A 12915-nucleotide genomic window follows, 5' to 3' on the forward strand; every position below is an offset into this window, starting at 1 on the left:
TAAAATTGAGAGTGATTTTGAATACCCCCTGAACTTGTAATCTGTGTGAGAAGTAACAGTAGTCTCATGGACTGTGAGTACTCAAACTTTCTACATATAGGTCATTCATCCTTCACCCAGAGTAGGTATGGTAACAGTATAGATCGTGGATGTACTTGACTTTTTAAGGCTAAAAGACACCAAGTAAAGAAGCACTTTCAGGCAAGATGACCCTCCTTATATTGGACACTAAGTTAGTGTGGGGCATCTTCTGGTTAGCACAGTACTGTTCTGGTATGCAAAATGAAGTATGACTTATAAATATACACCATGAATTTATCTGCCACCAACATGTCCATTCATTCATTTATTAGCTCACTCAACATACATGCATGGAACATCTACTGTGTGCTAGGTCTTACATCAGAAGATGCACAGATAAATAAGGCAGGATGTCTATAGTTGAAGAGCATTGTCTAATTAGTCAAGAAACTACATACATGTAAATTACACAGGTTTATGGATATACAACCTCTATAAAAGTACACTATTCCCTCCTTACCCATAAATGATACTTTCTAAGACCTCATTTGGATGGCTGAAACTCAATACTACCAATCTCTGTGTATACAGTTTTTCCTACATGCCCTACACCATGGCCACATTGTAGTAGAGTTAATCTATCCTTCCACATTCTGTGCTCTGGTACCTCCTTCACATTACCACTCTTGTGCTTTGGCGATATTTCTAAATAAAATGAGAGATATTTGAACACACAAATTGGAATATTGTAAGAGTTATCTGATAAACCCAGATGACTACTAGATGACTAACGTGAGGGTAGCATACATAGCGTGGACATGCTGACAAAGGGATGGTTCATGTTCTAGGTGGGAAAGAGCAGGCGGCTTGAGATTTCACAAGACTCAGAATGGTGTGCAATTTAAAAGTTATCAACTTTTATTTCCAGAAGTTTCCTTTTAGTATTTTCAGACCACAGGTAACTGAAACCACAGAAAGCAAAACCACAGATAATGGGGGACAGATGTATGTACAAAGTGTGATGATGACAGAACTTCGAAGTATCTGCATGTCTTTAGGGGTGAATCATTCACTTCACACAAGGGACATCTGATGGGATTTTGAACAGTAAATCAGAAAAAGAGAAGGTAAACTTACCAATAGTAGTCCAAACTTAGCAATTTAATAATTGTGAAGGACTGAAAATTAAAAGTTATGGGAAAACTTCAAATAGACTTTTATTAATTACACTGGAGAATGTTAATAGCTGATGTAAGCAAATGCTTTACTGCCATTGAGGATATAGCAGAAAGTAATGACTTTTACTGATATAGAAGGAATTTAGATGCTGGTATTTGGAACAACATCCTTCATGCTAAATATAAAGAACATTAATGAGTACTGAAATCTTTCAAATATTGGTAAATATCATTTTCTGAAAATTTTTAAAAGAATATGAACACTAACATTGGGTTTCTCCTGAATTCTAGGAGCCTACAGGAACAGAAAAGAAAAGATAAAGTCCCAGGAAGAAGGTAGCTTCAGGAGAGGGAGTCTCTAATGTGAGTCAGACCTGATCTATGGGAGGCCAGCGAAAGGAAGCCTGAACAGATAGGAAGTGACAGTGCAGCCAGAAGGCCGCCTTCTGTCCGATGTCAAAATGAGAACAGATGCACCTGCCCATTCGTCTCTTTCCTGGGATGGGAAATATTCTCCTCTACTTAATCGTTTTATAACACGACATTTCAAACCAGCAAATTCATTAACATTTAAGTTTTTGTTTTGCATTTTTTTTTTTAGGAAACTGAACTTCTCCAGTCACCACATTGAGAAGAAACTGTGGTATTATCATGTCTGTACTTAATTTCTCTGTTGTTCTGGTATCTGTCTTTCCACTTGTGCATAAGAAGGTAAACAAATGATCGGGAAAGAAGGTCCAGGAGAGTTTTTGACCTTAGCCTCTTTTCCCTAAATATATATTTACACACTTTTGACAGAGTTGGGTGGAAGAGCGTCTGTATGAATAATGTCCTTGGAGCCTTTGGGAAAATACATTTTTAATTTATTTCTGCTTCTATTCGTACCTAGATCAAATAAATGGATAATGCCAGAGAGACGGGCACCATCCCAACAGCCTGAGAGAGAAGCAATTACACATTCTTTTGCTCTCCCCTTGAAATCAGCACAGATAAGAAGAATACTATTTCAGCAGCACCTGCTGTTTCTGGTTTCTGGTCTTTTTTGTCTTTCTTCTTCCCAGAAATAAAGCCAAATAAGTTTTAAAAAAATAGCATAACTTGGCCTACTGATCAATTTTACAGCAGACACTAGCAGCAGACAGGCTATTGTGCCTGAATTATATCTTCCCAGTTGGATTATAAATGCATGATTGATTGAAAATGTTTATAAATGCATGTGAAAATTAGGAACAGTCTTCCCTCTTTCTGCATGAAAGCAATAGATATAATCCTTAGATATAAATATGCAAACACGTAATGATTGCACTAAGGGATAATGATGGAAATTAGGGATTAAAAACCATCATTGACCTGGAATGGGGGAATAAAAAGAGAAATTCTGCTTCAAAGAGGAAAAAAAAAAAAAACATAAGGTACAAATTCAGCAAAAGTTGGTTCCCAAGAATAAGCAAGCACTTTGAACTTTTTGTTGTTTTGTTAAGTATAACATGAAAACTTTTTTCAGTTACTTTTGTGCTTTTTAAAAAATCCAGGTCATTTAAATTTAACCACTTTATCTTTGTCCTCTCTGGAGCATCTCCTTTTAGTCTGATGTCTCAGCATCTCATTTCATTCTGTTACTCTTTCCTCTCTATCTACCCTCTTTCCTCCATTAAAACCATATTTCAGACCACTTTACTAATGCTATGGGTTCTCATTCTCTTTCCCATTCTTCAGTCTTCTACTGATTTCTTGGATTTCAAGCCCCAAGAGGGTAGGCAGTAGGCTTACAAAGTTTTCTGTTTCAGTAGCAAACTCAGCGCCATGCACAATTAGGTACTTAATTGCTTTGCGATGACTATGATGGATGATGTTTTCTGCATTTACTAATTCCAGGGAGAAATACACTTCCCCTTATCAGATGGATTGCATACAAATGACTACTCCAAAATCATGACTTCGACAAAATAATTCTAGAAAGTAATAAGGTCTTCAAATGTTTACTGTAAGGCACATTTCATACACATACACACATACACAGCATGAGAAGTAAGACTCAATGGGAAACCACCTTTATGATCTACTCAGAAAGTCACCTAGACTGTGGTGTTGGGTAGGGACCTCCAAAGTTATGGAAATTATTAACTGTACTGGGGGTCACATTATCTTAATTCCTCCATCTATAAATTAGGAACAAGGATACTTTGCTTAGTGGTGGTATTAAAATATTTGCAAAGTCTGCAAATTCTTCTTCTTTTTTTTTTCTTTTGTTACTGTGGACTGAACACAGTAATGCTCACCTCTTTTTATCTTTGAGACAGGGTCTAACTAAATTTCCCAATCTGGCCTTGAACTTGCGATCCTTTTGCATCAGCCTCCTGAGTAGCTGGGTTTACAGGTATGTGCCACCATACCCATATAAATTCTTTAACATCTGTTTTCATTCCTCCATACTATGGAGCAGACATAAGGATTCATTACTAAAGAATAAATAGGGCAGAAGTAAAAGCTTCTGCCGGATTTTTTCCTCTCTCTTTCTTTCTCACTGTCTCAGTTCACTCATCCTGGGGGAAGATAGCCACCATTTCTGAGTGTTCAAACAGTTCTGTGGAGAAGCTCAAGGGTAGAGGATCTTTGGCCTCCTGCCAACAACCACAAAGCTAATACCCCAATAGTAATAACAAGCCAATGGCTAGATGATTTACATGACCCATCTCATTGAAGCATACTTGGTAGTATATAAGTTAAGTACTATTACTATGTCCTATTTATAGATGAGAAAATAGCAGCTCGAAGAGGCTAAATATTTTTGGAAGGCTTCATAGATAGAAATGATGGAACTCAGGTAATATGAGCCCAAAGTCTGCACTCTTACTATTTATGCTATACCATCCTCCTTAAAAAAATTCATGTTGGAGGGAAACTATGAGGGATTTCCAAGCAACTATCACACTCTTGGTTGGATGGTGGCTGAATAGCTTCCTTGGTTGGTTATACACTTCAGGGTAAACTCAAAATATGATATATTATTATCGTTGTCTGCTGTTGTTATTAATAATATATCTTGCTATTACTGTGAAGATTCTAACAGATATTGGAGTTGATTTGAAGCCACTTAAAATTCTGTACCATCCCCTCAGCCTGGCCTTCAAGCTGTAGAGGGAATTGATAAAAGATTACAAAATCGGATAAGCAACTACCTCATGGATGTGGCAGCCCTCCAAGACAACTTCATTTTCATCTATAAGCCCATGAATGGCCAAGTAACCACAGAACAGCTGAGAACAGTTGAGTTTCCTTATGGTTTTCTTAAGAAAAAAATGCACCAAAACCACAAAAAGCAAGGGTTGACATCTTTCCTAGAGCCCTTGAGGAAAGCTATAAACTGGATCAGTTAAGACTAGATATGGCCTTCCCAGTGTTGTTGGCCCAGGATCAGTTTGTTAGAATTTTGGATGAGTTTCCAACTTGCATAAATTGAGAGTTTTGTGTAAAATTTCACAGTTCCAGTTTTTTTGTTTTTTTTTAAACTTGAAATACAAAACTGGTCCTGTGTGGTAGTGAGTTAAAGCTGAAAACAGCTGCCCACTTCAGAAGAGCAACATGCTGTCTAGCAAACACATCCTATACCTGCCCCACCCTCACAACTCCCTTATACATCACCCATTGCATCCTGCTATAGTTTGTATCTGGAATGTTCTACAAAGGCCTGTGTGTTAAAACTTGGCCCCCATTCCTCAGCATTACTAGGAGGTGGTGGAACCTATCAGAGGTGGAGCCTAGTGGGAGGAAGTTTGGTTATTGAGGGTGTGACCTTTGAGGGGATATGGGGACCTTGTCCCTTCCTGTCTCTCTTTGCTTCCTGGCTACCCTGAGATGACTAACTTTCTCTACTACATGCTCCTGCCATGATGTACTGCCTCATCACAGGCTCAAAAGCAACAGAGCTAATCAAACATGGACTGAAACCTCTAAAACTAAAATAAATCTATCCTCTTTTTAAGTTTATTAATTCCAATATTTTGTTATAATAACAGAAAGCTAACTCACAACCCTTTAGGCATTTGGAGTTTTGATTCTCAAATAGTTCTGAAAATAGTACAATGACAAAGACTATATCACTTTCAGCATTGGTATTAAATGGATGTAGGTACTTAAGAATGCTAAATGACAATCTATCTCTTTCCCTTTCCTCACTTGTTCTCCTCCTATGATTTTGAGCCAATGGCTCAAGGACTGTAACCGTGTCAAAGTGTTAGAATCAAAAACAAACACATAAACAAAACTAACTGAATAGACCAAAAAAATCCCTAGGGGAATTTCTTTCTGGGGAGAAAATAGTTGAAAATTATCTAACTGCAACTCTTAAGGCAAAACTCATCTAGCTTCATAAAGCCTTGCTCATCTAAAATGCTGACAAAACTAGAACCTTCTTAAACTTTACATTCCAGCCATCTTGAATTATTTATTCAAGTATATGATGTTGGTTCATACCTCTTGACAGTTCTTAGTTGGCAATTTTATTGTGATGAAAAGTAGTAAGGGAGAGTTCTCATGATAACACAACAATCCTCAGACATCAACAACCCAATCTATAGTTTTCATGGATTTTTTCTAGCCTGAATTTCAGACCTTATACCAAAAAACTTCCTCATTCATCTCTCAAGGAAAATCTGTCAGGAGATATTGATATTGTGGTGATCAGCTGAATAGTAGACTAAATCAGAACCATGAAACTGGAGGGCCACAAGACTTTTTTTGAAATTTGGATAAGGATATTCACTAACTGTGAATATTTTTTTTTAATTTTTTTTTTTTTTTTTTGCCCTGGACACATTAACCATGAATTTTCTCCTGCAGAATCAAATATATTCTATCTATACTTCCCACAGTTATGACATATATACACAAATATGCACATACCCATTAAAATTATTTTTTGTAACTAAACGAATTCAGGACTAACAGTACAAACTAACAATATCAATTGCTTCTCCAAAGGTCTGCTCCACTGGGTAAATGATCTTATGATTCACTGGAAAACAGTAGACTGAGGGAGGGTGTAATCAATAGAGCATTCACCTAGCATGTGTGACCCCTGAGTTTGATCCTATCACTGTTGAAAGAAATGCTGGAAACAAGGCCAAAAGCCTGGATGAGCCTCACAGAAGCCCACCTACCAAAGGTGCAGGCTGATCCCAGGCCACCAGTGTATGGATATCTACCTTCCTTTCCACCATCATCCCTGGAGGATACCATTTCCTTTGTCAGCCATATGTCAAGTAGGTAATTTTCTTTAACTTGCCTTACTATACTTTCTAGTTTCCTTTGAGTTTAAATGGGGTATTTTAAATGATTCTATCTTCAAGTGGGGTTATAATCCCTCAATATCAATGCATTTTAGCTTGACTAAGTAAAAATGGAATTGTGTGCATTTTCTTAGGTTGTAAAATAGTCTATTTGATGAATGAAACCTAGTCCAAGCTAATATATCATGCTTCTCGCCATCACTAAGCCATATCACAACTTATCTAACATTTCTAAAACATATTTCCACAGTGGCATAGAGAAGAAAGAATAGGATTATAATAACTGTTCCAAGTGAGTTTAGAGAATTTGTCATCAATTGAATGTACATATCCTCCAAAAGGCAAATGTTAAAAGAGTCTTAACTCACAGTGAGATTGTATTTTGAGATGAGGCCTCTAAACAAAGTAACTAAAGCTAAATGAGACCATAGTGTAGGACCCTGATCTGACAGGATTAGTATCACTACAAGAGACACTGGAAAGCTTTCATGCTCTCTCTATCCATGAGTGCACCTGGGAAAGGCCATGTGAGAACATAACAAGGGAGTGATTGTCTGCAAACCAGAAATGACTCCTTACCAGAAACCAAATCTGGACTTCTAGCTTCCAGAATTGTGAGCAAAGAAATTTCTATTATTTAAAAGCTGCCTGTTATATGGTGTTTTATTATGGCAGGCCAAGCAGTTTAACAAGGATTTAGGGTTCAGTGGGTCTGGGGAGTTTCCCTTACATAGGTTGTTTGACCTAGGGGAAGGGTGGGGAGAAGATTCTGTTAGAGAAGATGAGGGGATGGACAGGGAAAGAAGAAAATCTATCCACCAGGCTGAAGTCCTTGGAGAAGGATATGTTCTCCATATCTGAAAAGCAGTGCTTGGCTTTGGGCAGTTTGCTTTCACTTTGGTTCTTGAAGTTCTTTCATTTGGAGGAGCACAGAAGAAAGCGTTCTGACAGAGGAGCAGTCATACAGCAGATTTGCATCAGCAGTCACACCACACATCCCAGTGGGTCAACAGGCAGTGGACACCAGCAGGAGGCTCCTAAGAAAAACCTCATGAGAGGACCAATGTGGAAAACGCTGAGCCTCCCGGAAATGACTTGATGGCAGTGGAGAACAAGGAGTGGAGAACAAGTTGGAAGAAAGCTTGAATTAAGGGCCAAGTACTTGGGAGTTTGGGTGTAGGAGTGTTAAGTCTGCAAATGGTAAGGATCCATACTTGATTTACTAAAACCAGAGGGGCCTGGGGACATTGGGGATATCTGGTGATACACATAAAAGGTTGTTCTGTTTTTTTCATAAATCAAAATATGTTCTCCTCAGGATTCTCTCTCTCTCTCTCTCTCTCTCTCTCTCTCTCTCTCTCATACACACACATATACACTTGGCCCATTGAAAAGCACATCAATTTCTTCTTTCTTGATCCTCCTCTCATGTTGGAAAACAGAGGGTAGAGTGTCAAATTTGTACATTTCTAAATTTGAATCAAAACTTATCCCCGGAGCTTGCATAGTAACTTTTAATCCAAGATCAGTGTCCACATCCTGATTAGAATGATCAGAGAAAGCCTGGAATGTGTTCACTCAGTGCCTGATTATTGTTTTACTTATGAAAAAGGAAGCCTTTCTCTAATAGTTTTCTCCATTAATGCAGGTAAATTAGGTAAGAAATAGATGTTAGTAGCTCCTAACCATGAAGCTACCAAGACTTTTGCTTCTGAAAGGCAAGAATATATTTCCAATACAGTGGCAATAGGGACTGTTAAGCACAAGGCAAGTGTGTATCTGTGTGTCAACAACACAGGGAGAGTTAAGAAAATAGTTAGTCCCTGTTAAGGTTTGGATGTGAGGTGTCCCCCAAAAGCTCACTTGTGAGACAATGCAAGAAGGTTCAGAGGAGAAATGATTGGGTTGTAAGAATCTTAACCCAAACAGTGATTTAATCCTCTGCTAGGGATTAACTGAATGGTAACTGAAATGGTAGAGTATGGTTGGAGGAGGTGGGAATTGGGGGCACGGCTTTGGAGTATATATTTGTACCTAGTAAGTATAGTCTCTCTCTCTGCTTCCTGATCATCTGCCACTCTCTTCCACCATGATGTTCTGCCTCACCTCAAGCCCCACAGAATGGAGCCAGGCTTCTTGGGACTAAAACTCTGAAACTGTGAGCCTTCAAACAACCTTTTCTCCTCTACAATCGTGCTGGTTGGATCTTTTAGTCACGGTAGTGAAAAAACTGACTAAAACAGCCACATATTAAAAAACCTTATATCTTAGCTCTTTTTTATTTTTTTGTCATTCTGACATCAAAATTTTACCTGACATCTCAAAGTCAGAACATTCTGAAAGTATCCTTTTTTAAAAAGTCTAAGAGACATAGCAATTTTGGGTTCAGGAACTACTCAGGAGATGTTCCACTCCAGGACATGGTTACTTTTACCCTGCCCACCCAATCAAATAGCCATTCTGAGCACAATTATTAGTTAATGTTCTTTTGTTACTATTATTCCTCACTTCCATCTCCAGTGGTATTTGTGACTACATGAAGTTCTTGCACACAATAGAAGTGATTTGTTCCCTCTGATGGTACTAAGTATGAAGAGCATCAGTGGAAGACTGCATGACTGATAAATTGGGTTACTTCCCTGCTATCTGAGTCACGGAGTGGGTATTTGAGTCATGCATCACAGCCCCCACAGGAAACAACAAGTGGTTCATTAATAAAACACACAGAAAGAGTCTCCTAGTGCAGGCTAAGAAAAAAATCATTTAGAAAACAGAGAAAGTGATATTTGAGTCTTTTATACTGGTTAGCTCTGGTGAGTTGATTTAGTGAGACCATCTTTTTGAAAGTGTAGTTTGGTGAACCTCTATAGCACGGATAATATGGAGTTTAAAACCTACATGTTTGGCAGTTGGGAATACATAGTTCAAAATCTTGGCAAGACCTTCATCTAGAAAGTTCTAAGCACTTTCTCACTAAGAAGGCTCAGATTGTAATGACTAATGAGAACCATGCTTTGATTCATCTGACATTGCTAAGGAAGTGATGAAGTCCCAACAAAGTGAGTTCACTAGTGATTTTTAGAGATAATGAAGGTAGATTCCAGATCAAGATTCTGGATATCTTCCCACTTGAACTCTGAGCAATATGTCCCAAATCAATGGCTCAGACATGAACACACTCAGGAGAATTTTTATTTACTTCAGAAGGAAGGTAGCAGAGTGGAAAGCCTGGATAATATTTGACCCTATCTTTGTATGAGTAAAACCTTTGACTCATCTCTTTCATTTGTTTTCCAATTCCATTTCATTGTGAACAAAAGAATCAAAGAAGGTTCTAGCCCCCAAAGAGAGGTATTCATGGGCAAGTTTCTGAATAGCCTGGATCCTTAGGTGGGTCTGCTTGTAGGATAGCTTTCATCTATCTCTGTCCCAAATATTTTGCTTTTACCCCATAACTGAGGACACTGAAATTCTTATTCTGACTGTCCATCACAGAGTGGTAACAAGTTCAGACTATGTATCTCATGGGCCACTGATATAGCCACTATTTCCAGGTTATCCAAAATAGACCCAGAAATTCCATACAATAGATTAACAAAACACAGTTCAGCCTAAGGGGTTAAAAGTAGCTAAGGATTTCATAGGGCTCAGGTTTTCTGTCTGTAGAAATAGTTAGAATAATAATAATAGGAAAATAATAATTATTACCAAAACAACTACATGAAAAGCAGATCATGCCAAACCTAGAAGAAACCAGCAGATGTTCTAACTACCACACACCAAGAGCAAATAGTAGTTAAATATTGCTAAGTGAAGAAAAATAACATTCAATGGCAAGAGCCAGGGGAATTAGATGGACAGATTGTAATTAGCAATTACCTAAACTGGATCATGTCCAGGACATACGGGCTAACATCACCTCTACCATTCTAAAAGGTGTCCTGGGATTCTTAATAAACCAAAGTAATTAGAAGCCCCCTCCCCATTTTTTTCCATTAACATATGGGATTCCAGTTCCATATTGTACCCAGAGATCGACTCTGATCCATGCAGAAATTTTTTTGCATATATGCAAGATATATTATTTTTCATTTGCTGTTTCTAAAATCACTAATTTGAAAATTCATTCCAATTTGAACACAAGCTAGCCTGAACTATGCTTAATAAAATTATGTCATACAAGGGTCAAAAAATGTCACTGTCAAATTAATAGTTAAAACAGAATTACCAGAGAACGACTTAACTATCAAATGTGGATGTAATCTCACAAAGAATGAACGGCACAGGGAACAGGAAGCAGTAAGTGTCAGGAAGGTGTTCTAGTAAGCTAATTACACCCATCATAAGATCCTAAATCAGGACCTCCATATGCAATATTTTATTATGAGCTTAAATTATTTAAAAACAATAATGCCTTATTTCTTTGAAGTTAAAATATAATTATTGTCAATATAAACATGCATGTCTCCTCAACTGAGCCAAATCACTGTGTCTTTTCTGCCCAGGGATAATACCAAAATATCATGAAGACAGAAGGATATTTAACTGAGTTAGCATTGCTGCACAATGAATGAAGTGCTCCAAGGAAGTGAGTTTTACAGAGTACTGAGGGTCCTCTCTATAGCAATCCTGTTTTTCTTTATGCTAGAAGGGATAAAAATAAATTAAAATGTGAAGTCCTTTATTGAACACTTACCACAAAGAAGGCACCAGGTTTGCTGTATCCAAAGGAATTACGTCATTTCATACTAAAAATGATTTAACCCTGGTGATATATAGCTAGAATTTACAGCTATCTAACTGTATAATGCAATTAAATCCCAGGACCTCTTAAGATATAAAGGGTTAGTTGTTTCTGTAATACACATTTCTCCCTGGGGACAAGAAAATCACAGCACGTTTGGCTTTAAAAGTTTATGTCAGTAGAAATTCTACAGGAAACTATGGAGTTTGAAAAAGAAGAGAATTCAGTAATAACTGAGAATTGGTAATGTCAGGGAGAGGAGAAAGAGGGGATAATGAGAGGGGTCCTCAAAGGGAAATAAAAAACAAGGAAAAGTTCCATATTCCTGGAGTTCTCTCCCTGTTCAGCTTTAGCCCAGAGGTAAAAGGGCCAAAAGAAGAGGATTTCTTTCTGTCCACACCTTTCTCCATATAAAGGAAATTTGCTCTATAGAATTAATTACTGGAGTTAAGGTAGCAACTAAATGCCTTTGTTTGAATGAGGGTAAGAGCATGTTGAAGATTTGTTCTCCTAGTCTTATTAAAGCAGAGGAGTGTTAGGCTCCGAAGTCACACAGCTAGAACAGACAGATTTCCCCTCACACCTCCCTGCAGAAGATTTAGAATACATTTGAAACTGAAGTGGGGGAAAGAATTCATGCTAAGTGATTAAATTGTGTGCTTGTGCTTTGGTGCCTATATTCCTTTCATTCTTTCTCTAAATTGAATTACTTTTCTTAAAAATATTAAAGATTGTAATTTGTGTTTAGCAAGTAATTCATGCTGATATTTTCATAAGACTCTAATTATGGAGGAAGCACAACTGGCTGGTTCCTGAACTACCTTCATTCTTTTTCATTAACCTCTCTAAAATCAGTCTCTGCACTTAGCTTTATCCTCAGCACATAGCCTAATCTCTTTCTCTCAAAGAATCAAAGTTTTTAAGGTAGTATTCAGCCTTTGGTTTTATAAAATTCAACCTAATAGGTGCCAATAGAGCTGTCTTTTACTGGCTATTGGTAATTCCCACCACCCTCTTGAAACTATGGAATGACTAACCTAACAGGAACTGAATATGGCCAGAGGGAGGGAAAATCCAAAGTTGGGTATGAACTTCCAATCCATACCCAACAAGAGTAATCATTCCTAAGGACAAAGGGGACAGTAAAATACCCTGTCCCCAAAACCAACCCAGAGCAAGCCTGGGCCAGAGAGTCCAAATATATATTAACTTGAAGGGCACTGACTTTCTCTCCTGCACACTGGAAACTAGGGAGTTTGTGTTATCTGGAGAAAGCTACTTTCTTGCCTATACACCAGGACAGTAACCCCATGGCATATGCTGGTCAGATCAGCAAACTAAGCGAGCTAATGTTGATGATGTCACTGGTTCTGCAGTCTAATATAAAAACCCTGCTCTCCATGATGACTGGACAAAATTCTTTGAAAACATGGAGGCGCTGCTTGGTGCAACACCTTGAAGGCTGGAGAGGTGCTATCTGTTCAGACTATGGCCACTGAATTCTTCCTGGAGAAACCACTGATCTCTTGAAGGCTTACAAGACATATTGACACAAGTCAATATGTCTCACAGTTTTTTTCTTTTTTGATCTTTTAGGAACCTACCCCATTACCCTGGCACAATTGGATGGTAGATGTATAATAGGGTCTAAAGACCTCTTTAACCAGTGACAGGATTTCTCAAA

The 12915-nt window shown here is 38.0% G+C and overlaps 1 protein-coding gene across 23 annotated transcripts in view; it reads right to left on the bottom strand.

The window, feature by feature from the left end:
* NRXN3 (neurexin 3) overlaps positions 1–12915 on the bottom strand; it is a 1486572-nt gene that overhangs the window by 257493 nt on the left and 1216164 nt on the right. The window lies entirely within an intron of this gene.

The sequence above is a fragment of the Sciurus vulgaris genome (genome assembly GCF_902686455.1).
Source record: "Sciurus vulgaris genome assembly, chromosome: 2".
NCBI lineage: Eukaryota > Metazoa > Chordata > Mammalia > Rodentia > Sciuridae > Sciurus > Sciurus vulgaris.